Source organism: Alosa pseudoharengus, unplaced genomic scaffold, assembly GCF_046254945.1.
Source record: "Alosa pseudoharengus isolate Yale_2024_CS ecotype anadromous, Long Island Sound unplaced genomic scaffold, YU_APseudo_1.1 YU_APseudo_1.1_scf_5, whole genome shotgun sequence".
Taxonomy (NCBI): Eukaryota; Metazoa; Chordata; class Actinopteri; order Clupeiformes; family Clupeidae; genus Alosa; species Alosa pseudoharengus.
In genome coordinates, this window is record NW_027468837.1 from 9,114,334 (window position 1) to 9,130,413 (window position 16,080).

Here is a 16,080-nt window from a genome sequence, read left to right on the forward strand (position 1 = left end):
GTGCCATGAAGGTTATGTATTTGAGTCCAACAGTGTGGCCACTGTTCGAGAGCACAAGCCCAAATGAAAGGCCTTTTTCGGGGCCAGCAAACCATGTCTATGTCGGGGTGGGAGGAATGCAGGGATGAATAGGAGAAGAGGCTGCCCGAGTGCCCTTCATACGCTGGCATAAAGGGACAGGAGGAATGTGGGGGGTTAATAGGGGTGCGCTGGCACTCGGGACCACAGTCCCAGATCCTCTCACGCCATAGGTGGCATCGGCAGGGGGTAGAACAAGGGGCCGATTCCTGCTTCTGAGGCAAGCCAAAAGGGATGGGGTTTGATGGGTGGAGGGTGGGGGGGCGGTGTACTGAGAGGTGCCTTAGAGAGGCCGTAATGACATTAGATACGGACTGGCAGGGGGGGACATGAGTGTGCCCCCCTCAAGCTCTTCTGGGTCTTTAGCTGGCGGGTCACTGATACAGGCTGAGGTCATCATGCAACATGGGGTCCCGCAGCTAAGAGGTACTCGACAAGAGGTGGAGGGGAGGAGGAGGAAAGGGGGGGGGGGGGTAAGGGTGGAGTCTCTCCATCCACTCTACACACCTCGCTGAACTGATGATGGGGTGAGTGGAGCGCTAGAATGAACAATGTCAGACACAGACACATACACACACACACACACACACAAACAATAAACACATACACACACACACACACACACACACACACACACACATGCACACAGACAGACCATACACTGTGACCACAGATACACACCTACACACACACACAGGAGAGGCAGAGTCTCTGTGAGACTACTACCGCATGTATGCCAATGCCACAGGCGTCTCACACTCCACTAGTTCCTCCCCAAGTCCCAGGTGGCACTGGTTGCCAATGGAAACCAGCTCAACTGAAACAGGGGGGAACGAGGGAAAGAAAGACAAAACAGATGGAATTACAGAGGACTAGAAACTTTAAGCAGGAAAAAGCCCCCTTCTCAGATTGGCTCCTTTTCCACGAAGAGGAGGGAAAATCCTAAGGTTCACTGAGCTGCCGTGAAGTAATAACTGTCCATCAAACCTGATGGCCCATAACTGTTCACTGGAGGACCTCGCGCGACTCCTCTCATTTGACGGACAACACCATGCCCCAATTACTCGGGCATGGTGGCAGCTCTACAAGCACGGACCAAAAAAAAAGAAAAGAAAAACAATAACAATCACACCACACCTGCCCTTCCCAATTTGTGCGTGAACCCTTGACAGAGCCAGACCTGTGACACTCATGTCAGAACAGCCCCTAATGCACTGCAGGCTAGCCTACTCATCCTTTGTTTTCTTTTTCATGGAACATACTTTGCTTGTTTTGTTTTGTTTTGTTTTTTTCTTCCCCAGCTATTTTGTTAATGCTTCATAATGAGCCACCGCTAAAAATGTTTTTCAGAAGACTTGATGAGACCACAATGCCTGCCAGTCACAGCAGATTCCACTTCCATCAACTGCCACAGCCTATTGTGCTGAGTGTGACAAAATAGGCTGTAAAATTGTTTTATTACGACGTACACATGGAGATAGAGAGAGAGAGACAGAGAACAATGACTGGGACGCATCAGAGGCAGATGAACTGCCATGCTCAGCCTTGGATCCCGTCACAAAGCAGGATCCTGGTGAGTCTGACACGACTTCGCTTCGAGTCTCAACTCGACACTAAAAGTGTCATAGGAGATAGGATTTACATCAAGGCTTATTCCATTTAAAATAGGACTGTCCTAAAACTGACTTTCTGGATATTACCCTGAACAGACATGTATCTTAAATCCCCAACGCTGTGTTTAGGGATGTAACAGTATGAAAATTTAACCTCACGGTTATAGTGACCAAAATTATCACGGTTTTCGGTATTATCGCGGATATTTAAAAGTGTGTTCAATATGTTCAGAAAGCACTAATAGGCCTACACAAGCTAAAATAGTTTCAAAAAGTGTGACAGCATTTATTATATTACAAAATATATGACTTGGAGTTTGCTATTTCTGTTATATGGATCCATTGAGTGAGACCAAAGTAAGTGTTCAAAATAAAACTTTAGGCTACGGTATTCTCCTGATGAGACCAAAGTAAGTATTCAAAATAAAACTTTAGGCTACGGTATTCTCCTGATGAGACCAAAGTAAGTATTCAAAATAAAACTTTAGGCTACGGTATTCTCCTGATGAGACCAAAGTAAGTATTCAAAATAAAACTTTAGGCTACGGTATTCTCCTGATGAGACCGAAGTAAGTATTCAAAATAAAACTTTAGGCTACGGTATTCTCCTGATAACGTGAAGTGTTTTTATGTGCGTGTCCACATTAAATCCATTCCATAGTGGCTACATGATACAGTGCACATTTTGCAGTGAAAATGTCCCACCTTTTAAAAGCAGGTGTAGCCAAATCCGAATCACAGTTAAATCCATCAAGTAGATAACAGAATCAGAAGGGTACCAGTTTTGTTTCATTGTACCAGGCCTAATGTATGTCAAAAGCAGGCTCGGATGAAGCTGGGAAGGATTAAACACACGGTTTCCACACCGCGGTAATCAACAGTGATAATCATGATGTTTGAAATGAAAACAGTAATTGTTATCGTCAACATTTTTATCGCGGTTTTCCATTATACCGGTAATCGTTACATCCCTAGCATCCCTACATCCCTGTGTATCTGATTCATTTTTCCTAGGGTAGTGAGGGTTCATTTCCACTGTCTGTAGGCTAGCCTCTGACTAAAAACTTACCGGCATCATGACTAAGATGGTGCTGCATAAAACAGAGCTCCTTTCTGTTCTCAGAAGATTTCATGTCCTCTTGGACTATGACACATGGCAATTAGACAACAAGTTCAAGAGTAAATGCGGATGAATGTGAAACTATACACACACACACACACACACACACACACACACACACACACACACACACACACACAAACACACACACACACACACACACACACACACACAAACACACACACACACGCACACGCACACACTCGCACACGCACACACACACACACACACACACCCACGCACACACACACGCACACGCACAAGCACACGCACACACACACAAACACACACGCGCACACACAGCCACAAAATAGTCAGTCACATATGCATTCTGTCATTCATCTATCCATAATCTCTGATTGCCTTCCTCTACAACACTAGCAATAACAACGAATCTAAGTCATTTGTGGTTAATACCTATACATTTACATAACAGTGTCCCATACACCTGGAACTTTGCCAGGGAGTGCATGACGATGAAACTATAGTTACAGTCTGGAACAGACGAACACTCTACTAAACCCAGCGGTCCATCCACACTGCCAGTGTTACTGTAATGGACAGTACTCATGGAATACTCATGGACTGGAGTTGAGTTGTGGGCCAGTAAAAAATACAAGAATATCACAAAACATCTGACCACTTCCAAGTCTTTCAATCATTTTGGATATTATAGCTATAGTGCTATATCTGATTGTAACCTTAGGGATTGTTATAGCCTTCTTTGTACAGTATGCACCTTTTTCAGACAGCCATAGTACACAGCAAACAGCAAATACGTTATTATTGAAACTGACTAGTCTCCTTGTCTCTCGCAAGGGCTCAACTGATTTAAACTCGGTCAGACAATCCCACTGAAATGATGCATGTTATTTTGAATTAAAAAATATGGGATCCTGGATGTGTATGTAATTAAAAAATTAAGTATCAAGGGCAGCCTTAGCTCATGACAAGGTTTGTTTACCCTATTAGATTGTCTCATCCAGTGCCGGTTCAGACCTCCATGGGGCCCTAAGCAAAATCCTGCTAAGGGGCCCTCCTACCTGAACTCTGAGCGCCAAAATGTAACCATTTTTTTTATAGTATCATCTGACACCTCAGTGCTCCCAATACAATCATCCCACCCCATTTTGGATGTCTATGGAAGTTACCAAATATAGTGTTTATATAGTCTGGGCTGTTTGCTTTTGATGCTTGCTGTACATATCCCCTTGCAAAAAATACCTGCAGTTTTTTGCCTCTAAAATACTGCATTCCCTGCATAAGAGCTGCAAATATTTTCTCCAAAACTGCAGTTTTCATACTCAGAAATCTGCAGTTTGACACTTGAAGTAATGCAGTTTTTTTTTTTTTGTAAGGGTCTGGTTGTGCTAGTAGCTTACTGACTGACTGTTCTTCACCTGTGTGTCTGTAGGCTACTTGCCAAAGACATAAGTTATGAACTGGCTCCCCTGATTCTCTTATATATTATTTCAATATTTCTTCAAACGTAGACTATTTTAAACAATCATTTTAATACTTCATATAGGCCTAATTTACGATGTGCATATTGTCCATGCAGCACAGCGAATCAAAGTTAATACAGGCTACTTTCCAATTTGCATACGTTCAGTTGTTGCCTATCTATAACTAAAGTTGACTGAAATATTGTAAAACAATTTAGTTATTTTAAAATGTATGGGAAGAGTGAAATCACCTATTAGTTTAGATGGGTCCTTGCATGTTTCTGCTGAAAAACTGCTAACCGAGCTGCACGTTATTATGAACGCATTTTAAAGATGCGGTTATTTTTAATGCCAGTCGCCCGCATTAAAAAAAACGGCATATGCGATTATATTTCACAACTTTCAGACAGATCAGGGGATTCACGTCCCCGTTAGGTAGGCCTAGGCTAGGCCAGCAACAGAGATGGATGTTGGAGAGATTCATGTTGACATCAAACCATGGAACGAACGCAAGTTTACCCGACTGCTGTTCCCGCTGTTCGCCATTCTCGTGACGTTTCTTCCGTTTTTCATGCCCTGAATGGTAATTCGGTTTCATGTTCATCTTCTTAATGTAAAGCACTGTCGCTATAACTGTATACTTGTCTGTCACTATAGCTTAACTCCAGGAGAGACAGGGAAGGGGGCCTTCATTAACTTGCGCAACTTGCGTAGTGTGCGTATAGGGAGAACCGGCCCTGGTCTCATCTTCCAAAAGATTTTGGGTGCACACTAATATAATTTAGTATATGGAAAACTACATATTATTTATGAATGGGTCAGTTGTGTGAGGGGAGCAGCTTTCTCCAACTACAGCATGATGGATAATTAATCTTTCATCTGACAGTGTAATGTTAATTGTAGAGTAAACAGTAATTTACCATAATGTCATCATGAATCCATACTTAATGTAGCAATCCTGTCAAACTCACAAATCTATTGGACATCCCCACCCCCCTCTACTGTTTCACACACATGCTAAAACAAGGATTTAGCCAACTCGCATCACCTACATTTAGTCAGTGTGGCGTAGTGTTCACAGCATCCTGCGCAGCCCTGATTAGGTAATGCAATTAAACAGCATTCACCACTGAGAGTCCCTAATTTATGTCCCATTATCTGTCCATTTGGAACACAGAACAAAACACCTGCAAAACAGGCACTTTTGCTTAAAAAGGGTTATTTTTTCCTGAGTATAAACATAATGAAAAGATTCAGCATGACTGCCATTTTGGTATGGATTTGTACATCCCAACAAAAACAGTATCTCATGGGCCATTAACCTCCAAGGTTAGAAAACAAAATGTTTCCAAATGAAGCCTCCAAATGTCTATGTGATGCAAGCATGAAGGAAAGATATTCAAGTAAGTGCAACACTGAAATCAATCTGACAGTGACTGAAATAAAGCACTCCCAGTGGAATCCAACAGATAAACTAAACTAAAAAAAGTTACATCGATAGCAGTGCTGGCAATGTTTTAGGTCACCCAAATAATTTACAAGAGAAGAAAAAACATGTCTTTGACTGGAGTGCTCAAAAGAATCCCTGCCAGGAATGATCACACATCATCCAAATTTCTACAGTCCCAGAGCTCCATTCTGTAAACCCCAGGAACTAGTGGGTGGCTAACACCATAATCAAACATGTGGCCATAAAAAATAAATAGGCTAAGTGAGGATTCTGGGTATTTACCAGCAAACACACTAGTTGAAAAATAATGAGGTCAAAGGGTCGCTGTCTCGCTGCAGGTGTTCCGGGGGAGGGAGGGGCGGTGGGGTGGGGGGTGTAATCTAGCACACAGACTGCACAATCTGGCAACCATCTCACACTAAATTTGCCATTTCTGGAGGCGAACATTAAGAACTGGGCTATCAGTGAATTTTGGCACTTTCCCCTGGCAAAGCTCCATAGCGCCAAGGACAGACACAAAGACCCCGGTTCTCTCCCCTCTCTTTAGCCAGTCAAATAACCTTGAGGATTTTCCAGACATTGATGATTACAAAACACAGGCCTCCATTTTGAGGTTATCAGACTGAAAACATTGACACAGAATTTCTCTCATTGGTTGACATAATTTACTTTTAATATCTTTGATGGGGATCATTAGGGGTCAGTTCAAGTGTTTGGCTTAGAGCGCTAGATTATGGACACTTATGCAACACAAATTGAAGAGCCTCTTCGAAATTGTCATGTTGTTTGTCTGCTGCGCTGTTGCTTCTGAGTGCAGACCGAAACAATTAGCATGCTGTCCTCGTGCTACCCCTCTGATTGCAGCTGATCAGCGTGATGATCCCCCATTTGGGGATAGCTATGTTGATGACTGTGGGCTGCTACGGGGCCACTAAACAGCCTCTTTCTATGCAGTGCAGGGCAGCACACGTCGTAATTCCGCGCGCTAGCTTATCCTACATGCATGCACAGGGGGCTACAGTTATAGCGGCTTGGCTACGTCGGCTGGGTTTCCACCTGCCCCGTTTACTGCACCCAGCGGAGGGAGTGGGTCTGGCGTAATGAGGTCCCACAGGACCAGACTGCCTAGGCCTGCAGCTGGTTGAGTCTAAGGCAACGACACACTTAATGCCGTTTCACCAACCTGACGTTCCGTCTCTGGTTACAGATATACCTTGCACTTAATGCCCAGCAGGAAGCCGTTTAATGTCACTGATGGCCATCCAGTCAAGCCTGCTTAGGAGTTAGATGACACTCCATATTTCAGTTTAAAGGGCAATAACTTTCTACACGCGTGAGACAAAGTCTGCAACATCTCATGCCGTCGGCGACTATGGGGGAGCTTAAAGTGGAAGTTATAGTACATATTACATTGATTAGTAAGCAGCAGGCTACAGCATCACCTCCACCATCACTAATCCATATGCCTACACTACTTTTAGGGCTCAGCAGGATGCTATTTTGGACACCGCCTATGATGAATGGCGTTCGGAAGTTTGTGAATGGTACACAGTTGTTTACACAGCAGAGGCAGAGAAGAAAGGGAACCCCTTGCATGTTTCATATCACGTCTTTTGCTACAATGGCCCTTTTCATGGCCATGAACTTCTAGGTCCCCATGGCTGTCACATTTATCCTCCTTCACCCTTTCTCTCGCCCCTGCACAAAGGCTTCGGGGCGTCCCTTGCAACCTTGCCCATAAGGCACAATACGCCGCTCTCAGTGAGCAGGACAAAGATGCACTTATTGCATCTTCCTCTCTGCCCATTAGTCATGTTTATGTTTCACAGCCTTATGTGGGTCTTATATCAGCTATGGAATGTCTTTTTTCAGCTTCCTGACATATGAGGAACGGCTTTATATGCCACGTGCATGCATCCCACTGTGCGGCTTCTGGGGGACCGTCCTCGTGGCATTTAAGATAATAAAGAATCGTACTGCCACACCACTACGAGTCTGGACGTTATCCCTCTGGCCCTATTGACCAATACTCGGCTTTACATAGATTACGTATTAAAACTAAATTATTCATCCAAGGGATTTTCATAAACAGATTGCATAATAAATCTAGGCTAAGACATGTAGGGGGATGCATATTAGGTTGGGATGTTGGGGGCTGTGGTTGATATGCAGTATCACTGTCCAATGAACACGGCTGTGGATGCTGACATTACTCTGTGATCACGGTAAGATGGATTGCGCCATGCGGTGTCAAGATTTTTAAAAAAGGCATTCAGAACATGTTTGATGATGGTGGAGGTTACTGTCCAATGTTTGTAATAATACCAGTGGTATAAATGGTTCCTGGATTGTTGATGAGCGTACATATTGTGAATGTGGATAATACAGTGTGATTTTTGAATGTTAAAAGTTCCAATTGGTGAATAAACTCTTTTGAGAGGTGGATAAACAAAAGAATTGGATAAACTCTATTTCTGATATTTGGATAAATAGGTGGATAAACTGTGTTTACTTGTGTTTACTCCACTACAACCCTGCTCTTATGCTTATGTCTTATGCTTTACTCCTGAAAAACAAAATGTAATTTAAATGGCTTTCCATTTGACGTAATGTTATTCAATATGTCAATATCCAAGAGTTATCAGCTGATGAAGACACAAGATGATATTCCCAAAACCATCCATCAGCTGCATCGAATTCCATTGATTCTCAGGGATTAGTGAGTGGTCCAATATGTGAAATCAAACATCTGACTCAGGAGACAAGTAGCCAATTTGGTGCTGGTATCAGCTGTAGGCAAATGCAGGTGCGTGTACAACCCATGTCACTACCACGGTTATGTGGTTGGTGACTTATTACTGTAATATGCAGAGAAAACAACATACTATTTTTTAGCAAGTGACAAGTGTTGGTATTATTCCCTCTGCTGGAAGGTGGGTAAGCCCCGTGCCTGTGTAATTTATTTGATTTCTGCACTACATTTAATCTGGGACAAGTTGAACAAGCCAGCACCAATTGGAAAACAGGATCAGGATTTTCACGTTGCCGAGGGCTATTCTGACACCGCAGTAATAATAGAAGGGCATATTTGGTAAACTGTGCACGCCTCAGTGATAATACACACACACACACACACACACAAAATCATTACCTATACCTCTTCTCTGGATGTTACCACAGTAGTGTATTACAAAACAGGGAAAATCGCTGGCGGCAAACAGGAGAAGCACCATCTACCATTTCCCCCATCACTGTGTGAGAGAGAGGGAGAATTGTGCCCTTTCCTGTAAATGCACTAACCTGCCTTATGTAACACAAAATTGCCTACACACACCACTCATTCAGTGCAGGTGCAAAGGGGACCTCAGCCAACCAAACACACCGACCTTCGTTGATTCTCCTTCCAGCTGGAACATTCTGGAAAGTGAAACCCCTGAACATATGTGATAACATTGACCTTTCTTAAGGGGGTTTGTCCTTAAGTGTTGCTTTGCAGATTAATTGCCCATGCAACACTGCCTGTAATTGATGACGTTAACCCTGTGGCCCTAACATTTCTAGCGTGAGTAAGCCATGGAGGTGAAATCCAGGTAATCAGAGTCTATGATCATAATTTCTATTTTTAGCTACCATGACTGTTTCTTCATTTCGTTCATTTCGCAATGCCCTTACATTGCTGACCATGCTAAATGCTAATCCTCTCTCTCTCTCTCTCTCTCTCTCTCTCTCTCTGTCTCTTTCTCTATTCTATGGTGTGTGCACCTTGTGAGGGTGCATGATTTTCACTTTTGTGACCAAACATTCCCCCAGAAAACACACAAGGTGGCTGCCAGTAGGCGTTAGCATGAAGGGGTTTGGTCTCAGGTAGATCCTCGCCTCTTTGAACTCCCGCCTCCAGCACGAGGAGCACGAGTCATCTCTGTCATTGCCTGCACCGGCGGAACCCAGCTTGAAGCTCAATTACAACTCGGTGGTGGAGGGCTCTATGCAGCAAACATTCTCAGTAAAGTCTAGACTTCCCCGCTAACTGAAGCTCAGTGTTAAGCTGTGTGTATCCACACAAGACAGAGAGATAACAAAATACAAAGAAAACATCCATAATACTTTGTCACTGGCTTCACTGGACTGAAGATGAATCTATTATCCAGTGATTCTTACATTTTGGATACTAACTGAAAACTACAAATGCCAATTCCAATCCAAAACTACTAAAGAGACTATCAATTAATCACAGTGAAATATATATAAAAAAAACTCCCAGGTAAACCTCCTGAATGTGTTTTGGGTTTCATTAACTTTCACTGTGTTTGTTTTCTTTCTGCCTGAGGTGTTTGTATCACTCTGTATAGCCCAGTTGTAATCAGTCTTTTCCTCTGGTGGGCAACATCTACATTTTCCATTTCCTGTGCAATGGCTTCATGCAATCTGAGAATGAAGCCCCACTTCAATTCATTATTATTTGCAAAGTTTGAATCTGCTTCTGAGGATATGATTTAGTTTTGTACTCAGTGCACAGCACGAAAATGAAAAAAGGAAATTAGCATATTTTTGACAAGGACGCAGGTGTCCCTAAAGTGGGTTTGTATGATTGAATGAGTTCAGAGGTGTTTCTCTTTGTGTGTGTGCGTGTGTGTGTGTGTGTGTGTGTGTGTGTGCGTGAGCGATTGTGTGTGCGCGAGTGTGTGTGTGTGTCTGTGTGTGTGTGTGTGTGTGTGTGTGTGTCTGTGTTTGTGTCTATGTGCATGAGTCAGAAAGTTACACTGTCACATTGCTCTTCTCTGTGGATATGATAATCTGCTTGAACTGCTATCTGGATAGGTTCAGTTAAGTGCATGTACCAAACCACATGACGTAACTGTGCCAGACATTCAATATTAGCTTTGTGTGGGATGCTGTAACAGACCACAACAAACACTTTTCGGATGTCATTTCACAAACTTTCCTTTGCACGCTGGGATTTAAAAATCTCGATAATCTCAGTGAGAAGCCTTCCTAGAGAGGCAGCCCATGGTCAGCCTATTCGGTGGAGACTGGTACCCAGATTCATTAGTGGGGTCCATTCCTCTTTGTCCTGGGCTGACAGATTTTGACCTATTTTTTTCTCTCACACAGAGCCCTAGTGGCCTGGAAAGACTGACTCTGGTAGATAGATGAATTCCATGAGGAAGAACCCAGGGGACTTCATTTTAAGACTTATATTGAGATTAAATATGATTTAGGGTCTGCGGCTCAACTACAGAATCTAGGAAACATTACTTCTTCATGCATGTTATATTCCATTAGTACATTATTTTGTTCCACGGATGTGAAGTATAAAGCAGTGCAAGTACAAGTGGTTCATTTTTGGATCTGTTAGCTGTTTGGTCATTCAAGGCAACTTGTTTGAGAAGTTGGTTCTACAAACCAACTTACAAACAATACAATCAACAAGCATTACTCAAGAATCAAATAAGAAGGAAAATAACCTAGCCTACTCCACATACAGTGTGACTAGACCTAGTGATTCATGAGTCATAAAGCAACAGTAATAAATGTCTTCTGACTTAAAAACAGATATCTTGTGATAAATAGTCCACTGTCGATACATATTGAAATGCTATGTTGCTGCACCAGCCTCTTGAAATCATTAAACTGACAGTGGTAGAGTTCTATGATTGATCACTGAAGCGGACCACCTTTTCTTCATGTCCTGTGATCCCTGGCACTCAGAAAATTAGATGGAAATTTTATGAGTGGGGAATTCTCTCTCAGCCTTGCCAAAAAAGAGGTGAACTACTTGAAGGTCAAAAGCTCATTAGAAAACTGTCTATTTTAGAATGAGGCAATGGTGCTCCAGCGTGCAGCCACTTTTAACCACCTGGTGCTTATAATAGCCTAAAATAAATACGCGCTAATAGCTTTACATTTTACCATGATTGACAACTTTGACTAGCCTATAAGAGCTCAGGCTATATGTTAACATCAGCGCTCTTTCGCCATCATACGCATACATATCACATTATCTAGTACCTATTACAGCATTGTGAATTCTAACACCGAATTGCAGGCTATAGGCTATAGCACGGTGCACCCTCTACATTACTACCCTAAAATGAAACCAAACTGGTCAGGACAGAGTTGCCATGCAACAAATTGCATAGACCTGCAGCTGATCACACAGCCCAATTGATGAACTATATCAAAGTAAGGTTTTGAAATATTACACGAAAAAAATTTAACTTAAGTATTCTTAAAACATCGTTTACTCAAAAACCTGTAAGATAGACTAAATAGTCTCAGAAAGAGCCCTGCACCATTTGCGCACGAAAAGGGAGAGAACATCGTTAGAATTGGTTTAACGTTAAAAAAAAACGTACATTCACAACAATCAGACATGTCCCTACCAGTTTGTTATGGGGGAGCAATATGTTTGCAAAAGACATGACACAAAAAACAAATACAAGATACAAATATTGCGCTACTTTATGAAGTAGGCTAACACTTGCGAGCGGGAACAGATGCGCTTACCTATCCGCAGAGTTTGTTCAGTTGCTCTGGCAGGTTACGTTTGAAGCCGGTCCTCAACTCCACTACTGAGGAACTACACGCGAGCAATTGGTCAGGGGAACAGGAATGACACGAGACTGTTCCCTCAAGATGCTATCGCTTTCCCTTTTCAAAAAAATAATAGCTTTTCCCCTACAAAGACGCTCACAGAGACCCAATCGCGGTCAATAGCTTTTAGAAATCCATGGCAACCGAAAAAACCCTCCACAACTTCGCAACGTAGTGACCGGGTTAAAACACCCCCAATGACAGGGACATTATTCCGCTTGCAGAATAGGTAGGAATAGGGATGAAGCTGGGGGAAGGGGCGCCTGAGAAGACGAACGAGAGGCAGCGTACCGTGTTACAAAAAGTAATGAAGAAATAAAATAACGCTGACAGACACAGTGAGGTTTGCTCAACTACGCAGGAGGCTATCAAAAAAGGATTTTCAACACGTTTTGCGAGTACATTATATGACGTCAGATATCGATTAGTTGCGTGAGTAATGTGCGTTGAAGATGGCAAAGTATAGACTGTTCTACCAGGCATCGAAAGACAATATCGTATTTTTTACCTCCCTGCAAATTAGGATGACATAGACAGAGAGGCCATCTACTCTTGCCAAGCTGGGGTTTTCAGTACCTTAGACAACATCTGAAAGAACTCTTACGTCATCTAATTGGACCTTTCACCTCAGCATTAGTTAAGAATGGAAATGAGAAGCTCTGGTGTGTGGAAATTGGCTTTGAAAGAGAAGAGCTGGAACTATAAACAGACGGTCTAAAGATTTTAGAGTTTTAAGAGAAAGAGGGTATATTTAGAAAGAACTATTGACCCTGGATTGTATGGGAGTGTAGAGTTTATTAGTTTTCTTCCCATAAGAAATCTGAATAAATAAGGCATATATTTTCTCCACTTGTATTGTGCATTTATTTTTCTATACACTGGAGTAATGCCACATTGAGTTGAGTGAGGACTGAGTAGAGTTCATTTTGCTTTGATTTGTATTTAGTTCCCAACCTCTCAAAGCATGTGCTGCTTACTTTGGAAGGAAATAACCAACTAAATCAAGTAATCTAATTTGGACCAATTCAGCATTATTGAGTGGCTTGCAAGATTCCATTCACATTGCAGCAAATGTAATTGGAACCTTTTATGAAGCACTCTGTGGTACAAATTGATTTATTGTCTGTCTAGGGACACCTGTCTCCGTTTTAGACTGGATGCTTCTATGCCATAGAGATCTCTGTCTCAAATTTCATTGTTAAGAAAATGGTTATAATGACTGGTTGTTTCTCATACATCGATGGGTAATGTTATTGCAGCATCCACTTAAGTACATTTTTCATTGAAAATGTAAGTAAGGTCAAGAGCATATTGGCACATGCCAGTTTGCATGACATTGATATGAAATATATGGCAGTAAGGGATGCAAGAGTGGAACATTTGGCTGTAAAACAAATCTCAACTACCACAAGAGGTCTTTATAATTATCATTATTATTTATGATTTTTTAAAGATAGGAAATGACACTGATATATGGAGTGAGGCCATTCTAAGCCTGCATCATCTAATCTTTTTGTTAATCAAATCCATTTCTTCCATTTCTCCCACGAGGCCCCCCAAGTGGAGCCGGCAGCTAAAGGACAATGATGCAGTGCGATGATGCGTCGTGAAGCACAGATTCCCTGTTGAGGCTACACGATGCTTATCTCCCCGTGGCCATTCATATGTGTACATGTAAACAGCTGATGGTGCCAGACGCAATGGGGCAGAGACAGAGAGAAGACACTAAGTCCACCATCCAACCCACGTGAAATGCATTGGCTAGGAAGAGATATATTATAACAAGATTATAAAAAAAAAAAAAAACAGGGACCATGCAAGCACAGTAAAATTTAAATCTAAATTGACTTGCATGAAATCATGCTTTTGCCTCCTTCCTGGATTTAACTGTTGAATATTTCCTGGACTGCATTTCTGACGAGGTTAAATTCAAATTTGTCATGCGTTTGCTGTTTATCATTCACTGGCCCTACTCTAATGATGATTTTTTTCCACTGTGAGGAGACAGACCCAAACACTGCTTTGCCTCAGTATGAAGATGAGGGGGCATTATTTCCTATGGGGGCAGACAGCCGGACAGAGAATGACCAACTGCTGTCCGCATTTACCCAATACACAGTAGGTACCACTGTTGGAGGTGTCAGAGTTCACAGTCCAAGCCTGAATATAACCAGTCCCCTCCCCTTCTCCATTTCTCCATTTCATCTCTTCCTCTGTGTCCTCTCTCTCTCTCCCTCCCTCCCTCTCTCTCTCTCTCTCTCTCTCCCACACCCTCCTCTCTGCCTCACTTGTCTTTTTACACCATCCTCTCCCCATCTCTTTCGTCCCCTCTTCTCTCCCTTTCTCTCTCTCTCTCTCTATCTCTTTCTCTCTCTCTCTTGCTCAATCTCTCTCTCTCTCTATCTCAGCAGGGAAAGTCCTCCATTGATGTCCCGAGGGCTGTATAATGAGAATAAATGGTGTGGAAGTAAATATGCAGCCTGGTTTCTGCCCAGTACTTCTTACCATGTGCCCAGTGCACTTTCATCACCAATACAGATAGATGATTTTGCAAGGAGGAGCAACCCAGGGCACCTTTTTGTGAGGTTAATTGTGTTTGTTACTGAAGGGGCCGGTTCACCTTTTGGTCACAACAATTTTATCACAATTTTATGCATGCATAAATATTGGTTGTCTAAGAAACAGACAACCGTGTCATAGAAAAACATGATTGCTACTCTACTTGAACTAGGTCATGTTTTTGTTATTAAGCATTAGAAGCATCATCAAAGTCATGTGTCAAGTCTGTTTGGATCGTTTGTTTATAAAATACAGAATCTCAATTATAGAAAAAAAACAGGTATCATAAAGAATTGCAATTTTAGGGACATTTTCTTTCGCCATTGGTTTTTGCTTTCTATATAATGGAGATTACACATGTTGTCTGCCCTCTTTAATGAGGTGCTTTTGAAGTGGGGGCTTTAAGCAGTGTCGCGGAACAGCAGTGGTCTGGTTCAGTGACCCTCCTCAACGCCGCCTGCTAATCTCTCACTTTACTTCTATTTATGTCCCCCTGACCAGCAGCGACAAAACACAGCCAGCGTCTGATTCATCAGCCTAAAAGCACAGTTCCCCTCTGAGAGGACATCCTCTCTGTCATAACCTTTATGGCCTGGGGGCTGAGAGATAGTGACACATACAGAGGTACACACACAAACACACACACACACACACACACACACACACACACACACACACACACGCACACACAAACACGCGCGCGCACACACACACACACACACACACACACACACACACACACACACACACACACACACACACACACACGGCAAACAAACAAACAAATACCATAATTGCACTTCATTCGCATATGTTGCTTATGGGTCTAGCTGTTGTTTCTTTCTGTTATGTCTCTATGTGCAACACTGCCTGGGCATATTAGGTTTGGACTCTGGGGAATGATGTACAACTACAACATCCTGGGAGGGAAGATGAACCCGCTGACTGTTTTTAACAAATTAGGACAGAGAGGGCGAAACACATAAAAGCCAGAATGCCACAATAGCTTTTCTGTGCAATTGAACTGCTCCGTTCAACAAATTAGGCACTGCAAATTTGCCTTCCAACTCATTGGAAAGATAAAAAGATGTTAGACAAATGAACACGCTCAGCCCTTGCATGGTGAAGTGGGCTTACTACATTTTCTTTTCTGCTAAATCTCTTTATCACAGAGCACTGGTTAATCTGCCTGCCCCTGCTATGTAAGACATATTACACATA

General features: G+C 42.5%; 1 protein-coding gene across 1 annotated transcript in view; it reads right to left on the minus strand.

Moving 5' to 3' along the window:
• Nucleotides 1-12,297, minus strand: part of chl1b (cell adhesion molecule L1-like b) — a 65,378-nt gene extending 53,081 nt beyond the window's left edge. Inside the window, exon 1 of the mRNA XM_076269334.1 lies at nt 12,214-12,297. The gene's annotated coding sequence lies outside the window, so the exon portion shown is untranslated. The remainder of the gene's footprint in view (nt 1-12,213) is intronic.
• Nucleotides 12,298-16,080: the final 3,783 nt, after the last annotated feature.